We start from the raw sequence: 11,000 nt of genomic DNA on the forward strand, positions 1-11,000 counted from the left end.
GTCATGGTCCATTATGGCTAGCTCTTTATTTCTGTATGTTTTACTATGCAGATGAATGTCTAAAGTGTACTTAATAAAATGATAAATCTTCAGCTTAGATGGAAGCCTCAAAGGGAGAAAATCATTTATAAAATCATAGCACTTAAATATGCTGGAGAATACCTTGAATTGTGTATAATTAGCCGAAAGATCAGTGTTGACCTTTTGTAAAATTACTGTCTCCAAAACAGTAAAGATAAATCATTTATTTATAAACAGCTAGTATGCCAAAATTACAGACTTTTTTATGATTTTTGTTACAAATTTGAGATTAAAAATCCCTCAAATCTTACAAAGTTTATATTTTTAATGTCTTGAATTGCTAGTGTTTTGGACAAGAGCATTTCTTTTCACAAGACTCATTGACATAATGTTAACATGACAAGTCAAATAGAGTTGCATACTTAAAACATGATCAGAAAGGTGCAGCATTTTAGAGTAGTACTCTTCCAAAGCTTGGAAAAAAAGTGTCTCTCATAAAAACAGATGTGCATATCTTAAATTTCCCCATATGCATTTTTTCACTAGACAGAAAAAATCAATATGCCATAAATATATAAACAAATATAATATAAATTGAGACATCCATTTTTATCAGATTAAAAAAAAACATGGCTTACTGAGAAACTGTCTATATGAAAAATTTTCCTAGAAAATACAACATTTGCTAAGGACCATTTGGAAAATTGAGTGTTTAGAGAAGGCGTCATCAGCTGCATTCACAACATGGATATGTTGTCAACAAGGATTTGTTTTCATTCCTGTTTGACAGCAAATTAATCCTACGGCCTCCTCAGTGCAGAGCAATTCCCTGTGAAGCCGATGAGGAAATGTACAAGCTTGCATTCACAAGATTCAGATGCAATTACAATTTATTTACCCATATTTCTAATTTATCTCATGACGAAACTTTCTCCTATATGTAGAACACATAATATGCTCACTCTGTAACAGTTCTTATTATTTAGATATGTATTTGTGATGGATTTGCTATGACCAGATTTTAGATTCCTAGAGACTCTTACCTATACTTAAAGATGCAAGTATGAAATTCAAGGACTTTTTCTAGAAATATAAAAGAGATCATATTGAAATACTTTTGAAATTTTAAAGAACGGAGCAAATAAGTCTTTTTAATGCAGTTTTAAAAATTTTAAAAGAGGGAGTAGAAAGGTTCTTCTCACTACTTAACTATTTCCTCTATGAAACGTTAACTCCTCAAGTCCTATATTCATGGTAACTCTGATGTCTTCAAACATTTTTGAGTTTTTTTCTGCTGTGTTAGTATTTCTTGAGAAGAAAATTGGCCTGATAGTAGCTACTCTCCCTTATAGGATACATATGTCTCTTTTTTTGAACTTTAAAGATAAAACACTAATTGTAAGATGACTTGAAGATTTCAAATATGTCAATAAATGTGTGCAATCAAGACATCTGCTATAATACTGGGCAAAAATGAGTAATTTATTTTAAGTGGCTCAACTGCAGTTCTTTTTTTTAATGTTTATTTTTGAGAGAGACAGACAGACAGGCAGAAACAGACAGAATGTGAGTGGGGGAGGAGCAGAGAGAGAGAGAGAGAGAGAGAGACAGAGAATCCTAAGCTGGCTCCATGCTTCTGAGCTTCCAAGCCATTAGCACTTCTGTGCTGTGGAGCTCAAACTTACAAACCTTGAAATCACTGCTTGAGCCAGAAGTCGGATGCTTACCGACAGACCCACCCAGGTGCCCCGGCTCAACTATATTTTTAATGCACGGAAAAAAATATTCTTAGTGCTTAAAGCCACACCATGTCTTCTGCACAAGGCAATAATGGGTCATAGGAGGAATACTTCATAATGATAAAATGGAATTCATAACATTTGTGGATGTATATACACATAGAAAAGTAGTCTCAAGTATATAGTTTTCGAATGTTGAGTCAAATTTGAATACTTGGAATAAACCTGACTTGGTCGTGATGTCAAATTATTCTTCTACAGAGTTGGATTTCATTTGCTAATGTTTTATTGAGGACTTTTGCATCCATGTTAATGAGAGGTACTGGTCTGTAGTTTTCCTTTCTAGTAATGTCATTGCCTGGTTTGGGTATTAGGCAATACCCAATACTCAGCTCACAGAACGAGTTAGGAAATGTTCTCTCTACTTTTTTTTTTTTTCTGGAATAGATAGTAAAAAATTAGTATAATTTCTTCTTTAAACAGTGGATAGAATTCACCAGTAAATCTATATGGGCATGGTACTTTATATTTTGGAAAGTTATTTTTGATTTAATTTCTTTAATCCATATAGGTCATATTGAGATTATCTATTCTCCTTGAGTGAGTTTTGGTTGATTGTATCTTTCAAGAAATAGGTCAATTTCCTTTAATTTATCAAATTTGTATGTATCTTAACTTTCTCTTTTTTTTCATAATTAGCCTCTCTAGTGTTTTCTCAATTATGTTGATCTTTTAAAAGAATTAGCTTTTGGTTTATTGGTTTTTTCTGTCATATTCCTATTTTCAATCTCAATGATTTATGATCTAACTTTTATTATTTCTTTTCTTCTTCTTTGGATTCAGTTTGCTTTTCTTTTTCTAGTCTCCAATGATGGAACCTTACATTATTGATTTTTTTATCTTTCTTTTCTAATACGGGAAGTCATTACTATCAATTCCCATCTAGCATTGCTTTTGCTGTATGATTCAAATTTTTATAAGTTGTATTTAATTTGCTTTGAAATATTTTAAAAATCTCTTGAGAATTCTAAAGATTGGCATGCTGAAAATCCAGGAAGAGGTTATGTTTTAGTCTGAGTTTAAAGGCAAGACAGAAACTAAATCTCAGCCCAAAGATAGTTGGGCAAAGAGGGATTCCCCTTTATTTGGAGGAGGGTCAGTCTTTTTGTTTCTTTCAGGCCTTCAACTGATTGGATGAGGCCCACCCACATAGGAAGGAAAATCTGCTTTATTCAGTCCATCTATTTAAATATTAAAGTCATCTCAAAACACCTTCATAGGAACACTCAGAATAATGTTTGGCCAATTGTCTGGCACCCCAGATAATCCCAGTTAACATCACAATGTGTAAGTTACACCTTTTGTAATCATCCCATAGTTCTTGGATATTCTATTCTTTTTCATTTTGTTTTTCTCTTTGTATTTCAATTTTGACAATTTCCATTGACCTATATTGAAGTTTACTGAATCTTTCCTTGCAAGTGCCCAGTTTGCTGATGAAGCCATCAAAAGCATTCTTCGTTCATTTCTGTTACAATATTTTTGATATCTAGCATTTGCTTTTAGTTCTTTCTTAGAATTTTCATCTCTGCTTATGTTACCTATCTGTTCTTGTGCATTGTCCTTTTTGTTTTCACTAGATACTTTAGCATTTTAACCAGAGGTATCTTAAATTTCCAGTCTGATAATTCCAACATCTCTGCCATAACTAAGTCTGAATCTGATGTTTGTTCTATTTCTTCAGACTTTTTTTTTTGCTGTTAGCATATCTTATGAATTTTTTGGTCAGAGGCCACACATGCTGAATCAAGTAAAAGGAACTGCGGTAGATAGGTTGTTTGTGTGTGGCTTTATGTTTAGCAGGCTAGGAGTTAGTTTGTGTTTACTCTTTGCTGTGGTGTGGTATCAGAGGCTAAATTTTTTTCTAATATCCTTGTTCTTATCTCCCATAATGCCTTTGGGTGTCCATAGACAGTCAAATAGAGTTGAAACTTATAGTTTTGTTGTTGTGGTTGTGGTTGCTGCAGTCCCTCGTTATTCGATGTGAGCCAAATAGATGTGATATTAAGGTGTGGGAGAGGGGGAAACATTCTATAATCCTCTGATTAGGTCTCAGGCTTTCAGTGAGACTGAGATGGACATTTGTTTCCCCACGCCAAGGACTAGGGAAGACTAGGTTTGTGTATTTCCCTTCCTTAGGATAAATTGAGGCTTGGTAAAACCACAGCCAGTTAGGCTCCTGTAAAGTGTATTCCCTTGAGGCAGGTTTTGTTAAGGAACACACAGAGTCCCGAACATATTTCAAAACATACTTTTTCAGTTTTTTCAACCTTTTTTTCTGGTGTGAAGAAAGGCATGACATCTTTCAATCCCCTTACAAAACCAAAAGAACTCAAAACCAGAGGTCTCTGCCCAGTTTTTAATATGATTTCTCTACAACAGTGTGCTCAGATGATAACCTTTCACCTCGTTTGCTGTGCCCAGTGCTTTAACTATCAAGCCACTTGTTATTTTGAAAACTAGTGTTTTGTTTTGTTTTGACTTTACATGTATTGTTTCCTTTACCTTGAAAACACTATCCTCTGGTCACAGCATTGGAATTAACTCCTACTTTTCTTTCAAAATTCACTTCATTGTAATTCTTCATGGTACTGAGCTTTTAGTCCATCTCCACTCCTCCACTCCTGTTGGTTGTGTGTTTTCCCTATGCTTGCACTCCCTTTTCCAAAGCACTTTCACACCATATTGCAATTGTCCTTTAACTTGTTTGTCCCCTGACCAGACTGTTTCTGTCACACTAGCACTTGTCACATAGTTCTTTCATCACTGATTGTTAAATAACTGCCCCATGTGAATAACACCCGGGACAAAAATAGACATATTACCATTGTATAAAAAGACAAAAAGAATAATGATAGAATTAGAGAACCTTTGAGCTTCATGGTCTGTGGATATTGTTTTTCAGTTCCTTTTTTTTTTACAGTGAAGGATGGGTGATCAGGCTGTCTACATGAAGGAATATAGACATATTTCTTATAAAACATTAAACAATTTTGATACAAAATCTGACCCTGCAACACAGTAGTAGTTGCAGTAGTGTCTTTGAACAAGCCATTTAACCTGCCTAAGCTTAAGCTCGTCAAGTCAATTGAAAGACATTTAATAACTTGATAGGATTTTTAACTTCATGGGATTTCCAACTTCATAGGTTAAAGAAGACACTCCAAGGATGATCTGCATTGTTTTCATCATACTGGTTATGACTTTTTGAAGTCCTGGGTCATGAAGCTAATGAAATAGAAATAGAACTGGGAACTCATATGAAATCACTTTTAATACTATTGGCTTGTTTTTGGCACAGTTCTGCTTGGATCCCTATGGTTTCCTATCGGTCACAGCTTGTAGGCTGGTTGGTTTTCTCTGGCTATAACCAAGTCTTTTCCATTTCCCCCTGGCATACTACAAATAATAACCTTTCTATTTGTGCAGTAAACAGAGCAAAGTTAAAGATTACTCACTTCAAAAACTTGCCTATACCCCTCACCCCACAGCCCCACGGATGTCCTTTCCTGGTAGTCAGATATTTGTTTTGTTTTAAGGTGGGGAAACTCAACAGGGTTCTAGATGGGAAGTTGTGTCCCATAGGGTGCTAGCCAGAGGCAGAGCTGCAGTGACCACTGGAGCCACAGAGGGCCTCAGTGGCTAATGGCCACAAAAATGTCTTTGCAGCTAGTCTTATGGCAGATATGCAGTGCTCTCATGGAGTTCTGAATTGTAGACACCAGACTGAAATCTGTTTGCATTTTCCCTTGGAAATTTTGATATGTGGTGTTTTGTTCCCTTTTATTATAAAAGACAGTACACTTTTTTTTCAAACTTTTTTTAATGTTTATTTATTTCTGAGAGACAGAGACAAGAATGAGAGTGGGAGAGGGGAAGAGAGAGGGAGGCACAGAATCTGAAGCAGGTTCCAGGCTATGAGCTGTCAGCACAGAGCCCAATGTGGGGCTCAAATTCATGAACTGCGAGATCATGACCTGAGCCAAAGTTGGATGCTTAACCGACTGAGCCACCCAGGCACCCCAAGATAGTACACTTTAAAGGGAAAAGATCTAGCCAAAGACGTGCTGCCTAAATTCAAGAGTCATATAAGATCAGTGAGAAGATTGGACCCATTATAGATGCCTTTGAAGCATTCCACCTACCACAGCGGAGGCTAATCTCCTTAAGTTACAAACTCTGTGTTTGCCAGCACTTGGTAAAGATGTGAACAGGCCCAGCTTTTCAGTGGGGAACAGAGTAGACCTTCTCAACCAAAATCAGAGGAATGAGTCCTGTAAAATTTCATTTTATGATATGATGATGGCAGGTCTTGAAGGCCAAACATGGCCACTCGAAAGAGGCATTAAAATCCCTATAGTCCCAAGTGACTGAGGCCAGAAATATGTTAAAGTAATTCAGAAGAATATAGAGCAAAGTCAGAGGGAAACAGTTCATAGATTTGATGAAAATATTTTGTTTCAGTAAACTTTAAGGCTGCTTGCCCAGAAAAAATGCTGAAAAGAAAAGAGTACAAGGGTTGTAGGAATGGGAGAAAAAAACAAAGGATAAGATATGTCAACACACCAAAGGTATAGGAGATCACTTATAAAGAGATCCAGTTACAATATCTGACTGACCACGTGTTGAAGATGGTAAACTTGCCGGTTATCTTTAAAGATGATTACATAGATAGTGAGAAGTTATCAACACACCAAAAGGATGTCAAAATATGGAAACCAAGAGTGTCAGAGGTCAATTTGAAGAAGCTCATTGATGCTGTTAATGTAAATGTTTTCTTCAAAAAACTTAAATAGAGAAACAGAGAGTATTTTAAAAGTTCCCAAGCAGGGTAGACATCTTTCTATGCAGTGAGAAAATGCAGTTCGGAAGCGAGATTCAAAAGCTTCCTCTGAATCTCCAGACTGTCTGAGCTAAAACAAGAACATGAAATGCAATTTTGCAGAAAAGCACTGGCGGAGGGAATTTGCTGCTTAGAAATGAAGGAGATGCTTCACAAAGTATATGAAAACATAAAACATTATCCTTATACATCAAAACCTTGACTTCTACAGAAAAATGGCCAAAGTCCTAGAGAAACATTTAGATATTCCATTTCCTTCCACTGAAGATGCATCAATTCCTATGAGCAGATATCTTGAGAAAATTTGCCAGTTGTGATTTCAGCCAAGACAAAGCTCAATGATCTAAAGAAGATGGTCACAACAGGCAAAAACTGGCTGAATTAGAGTTTGAGATCCAGTGTTTTCTAAGTGATCCCTTTCTGCCTCCTATTTCCAGTGTTGCCAGGAGGGGTCCTAGAGAGTCAGAGAATCCCTTCTCTCATCAGATCCCCGGGGCATCCAGGGTGAGGTGGGGAGGCTTAAGGATCCAAGGTGACAGATGCACAAATCTGAGGTTTGCAGCAGACAGCTCCCAAATATCTCCACACTCAGCAGGATATCTGATACATCTTTTCTCTCCTTAAATTAATTCTGATGGCTTTCTTTTGGCTTAACTTGTTACTTAAGTGATGCAGTATTTACTCTTGTAGTTTCATACAGTGGTAAGCTTCAAGATGTTATTTCCAGAATATAGATAGTTTCACCATAATTTTTAAGAGTATATAATTTTATTTCATTGGAGCTTACACTAGGTCAAATTATTGTATTTTACTTTATTAATTGTGTACTGTTACTTAAACTGCTACTGAAGTTGGACCTAACTAGCTGGACATTTGAAACATTGAAGCTCCTTTCTACATGCTGTGAGGTGATAACAAATCTGTAAAAGTAACCTAATGTTTACATCAATAACTGTTGATTGGTCTTAAAATACTTTAAGAGAACAAAACAAATCAAACACAACCACATCCTCAGTTAAACTTAGAAATATTTTTGTGTAGATCTAATTCCATAGATTAATTTTGAGAAGTTATGATTTGACAACCATTTGTTTTTTTATGTTTTTTATAATCTTTTATATAAAAATGTTGCATTTTGTATATTGTTATCATTTACCGTTCAAACATTTCTAGACTTTTTTATAGTTAGAGTAGAATTTGCTTCTGTGGCTTCTGGGTTTCATTTTTGACTTGGAAACAGTCTCCTGAATGTAATTTAAATGTTCTCTTCCTTTCTCTGAACTTTATGGTTATAAGATTTTTACATTAAATGCTTGATCCTGCTTGGCTTTGCGTAAGGAAAGATTAGAAATTTCACATCATCCCCCCACCCCTATGCAGTTTTCCGATAAGGCTCATGAGATAATCTAGGCTTTCTAATTATTTAAAATGTCACCTTTATCAAATATCAAATTCCCATCTGTTTTCTAGGTCTGTTAGCACTCTTTCTTTTTAACAGTGCTCTTAACAACGTCAAGAGAAGCAGCAGCACAGAAGATGGGCAGGGCCACTAGTAGTGCCTGAGCAGCATGACTCTTGTAGGACAACCTGGTGCCATGCTTAATTCTCCCCGGGCTGGTCATCTTCTTCACCTGCATAGACTCCACAGAGAGCCATCCGTGGCCCATCTCCCCATGTCAGGGGTGCACGGTGACAAAAACAAAAAGTCCTTATAGTTCCCAGGCTGCCAGTGAGTCACTAGGCTGGCTGCCATGACCAGAGAGCTCCAGCCTGATGCTTGGTAAGCAGGACTCAAGCACTGACTGGTTATGGCACTGTGTCATCACTGCCTTTATAGTTGGAAGCTTGGAGATAACCTGCCCAACACAGTATGGACGTGACAGCACACCAAGCTGAAGTATAGTCAATTAACAGCAGGTCTCGTCTTAGAGATGAGAGTGTTTTAGGGTCAGAAGAGAGGGCAACCCTCAAGAACCATAGCAAATTGTACACAGGCAAAAGTGCAGACCCTCCGACAATATTCCTGATGGCCTGCACCCTATCCCAGAACAGTCAGGGAGCCGGGAGCACTTAGTGAATGCTGACCAGGGGTCCTTGGATGTGTCTGGGCCACACTGTTTATTACACCAGCTCTTTTGTTTGCCTCCCATTCACCCCATTGATGAGGGAGGAAGGGGTTCTACCTCAGGGTAAGGTGGGTGGCCGAATACATGCCACCTGATGCAGGACAAATGGGATTGACTGCAGTTTATTTGGTCACATGTACTCACAGCCTGTGGGAGAACTTGTAGTTAGGCCTTTCAAAGCCCTTTAGACTTCACCACGTACCACGGCAGCACATAATAGTGGCTTTTATTTTTAGGCATTACAGCATGTGTGTGTTCTGTTTTTGCAGAATTTATTTTGAAACTCTGTTGTAAGGTATATTAGTATTTTTTTTCTCTTGCCTCTTCTTAGAGCATGGATCCCATTATCATAATATGAGCAAATCATATATTTGATAGGGGCTTATATCCAGAATATATTAAAAAAGAAAAAAAAACTTACAATATAACCAGAAAGACAAATAACCAAATTTAAAAAGGAACAAAGGATTTGAATAGACATTACTCCAGAAAGTGGCCAATAAACACATGAAAAGATGCTCAGCGCCATTGCTCATTAGGCAGTTGTAAATCAAAACCACAAATGGGATATCAGTTAACACTCTAAGATGACTATAATGAAAACAACATATAATAACAAGTGTTGTAGAGGATGTGGAGAAGTTGGAAGCCTCATGCACTGTTAGTTAGGATGTAAAATGGTGCAGCTGTTTTGGAAAACATTTTGGCAGGTCCTCGAAAGTTTAAGCATAGAGTTATCATATGACTCAGCAAGTCCACTTGTAGGTAATATACTCAAAAGATTTTGATACATATGTCCGAACAAAAATTTGTACATAATGTTAATATCAACACTAGTCATGTTAATAAAAAATTGGAGATAACTCAAATATCTATCAACTGATAAATGATTAAATAAAATATTGTATGTCCACATAATAAATATTACCTGTCAATAAAGAAAAATGATGTACTGTTGCATGCTACATTCATGAAGCTTACATACAGTACCCTAAACATAAACCAGTCACGGGGTGCCTGATGGCTCACTTGGTTAAGCGCCCAACTCTTGATTTCAGCTCAGGTTATAATCTCACAGTTTGTGGGTTTGAGCCCCACGTTGAGGTGTGTGCTGACAGTGTGGAGCCTCCTTGAGATTCTCCCCCTTTCTTTGCCCCTCCATTGCTTGCATTCTGTCTCTGTCAGAATAAATAAACCTAAAAGAAAAGAAGCTGGTCATAAGAGATCATATATTTTATGATTTGATTTCTAAGAAAAGTCTAGAATAGGCAAATATGTACAGTTAGAAAGGAGATTAGTGGTTATTTGGGTTTGGATGGTTGAGAATAAATGAGGAGTGACTGCTAAAGGGTATGGGGTTTCTGTCTACAGTGATAAATATGTTCTAACATCGACTGAAGTGATGATTGTACCACTCTATGAATGTATCAAAAATGTTCAGTGGTACACTTTAAATGAGTGAAATTTGGAGTGTGAGTTCTGTTTCCATAAAACTATTTTATTATTTTTTAAAGATACAGTAAAAAAAAAGTAGTAGGCTGGAAGACTTCTTTGGTGAATTCAAGAAATAATGTCGATCACATTGATACAAGATAGAAAAGAGAGGTGTATTTCCCAACTTTTTGTATGTGGCCAGCATAATATTGATACCAGAACCTAACAAAGACTTTATAAAAAGGAAATTTGCAAGCTAATATTTCTCATGAACATAAATGCTAAAATCCTAATAAATAAACCAATCCAACAATATATAAAAGGCATGATACATCAAAACCAAGTTGGGTTTATTTCAGGAGTAAAGCCATATGTAACAGTTGATAATTAATTAAAGTACCTTACATTTTAGTAGGATAAAAAAGAAAAAAAATCATATAATTCTATTAATAGAACAAGCAGTTGATAAAATTCAAGTGAAACATAATTTAAAAAACCACCTTAAACAAGGAAATAATAACTATTATATAGCATACCCACAAATTTCTATAACCGGCATATACATACTAGTGAAATTTTGAAAACTTTCCCCATCATATCTAGAAGAGTACAAAAATGCTTACTCTCTTAGGTACCTAGTGGCTCAGTTGGTTAAGCTGACTCTTGGTTTTGGCTCAGATCATGATCTCAGGGTCATGATCTTAGGGCCTTGAGATTGAACCCTGCATCAGGCTCCGTGCTGGGTGTGGAGCCTTCCTAAAATTCTCTCACCCTCTA

The sequence above is a fragment of the Crocuta crocuta genome, unplaced genomic scaffold (assembly GCF_008692635.1).
Source record: "Crocuta crocuta isolate KB4526 unplaced genomic scaffold, BGI_CrCroc_1.0 scaffold62, whole genome shotgun sequence".
NCBI lineage: Eukaryota > Metazoa > Chordata > Mammalia > Carnivora > Hyaenidae > Crocuta > Crocuta crocuta.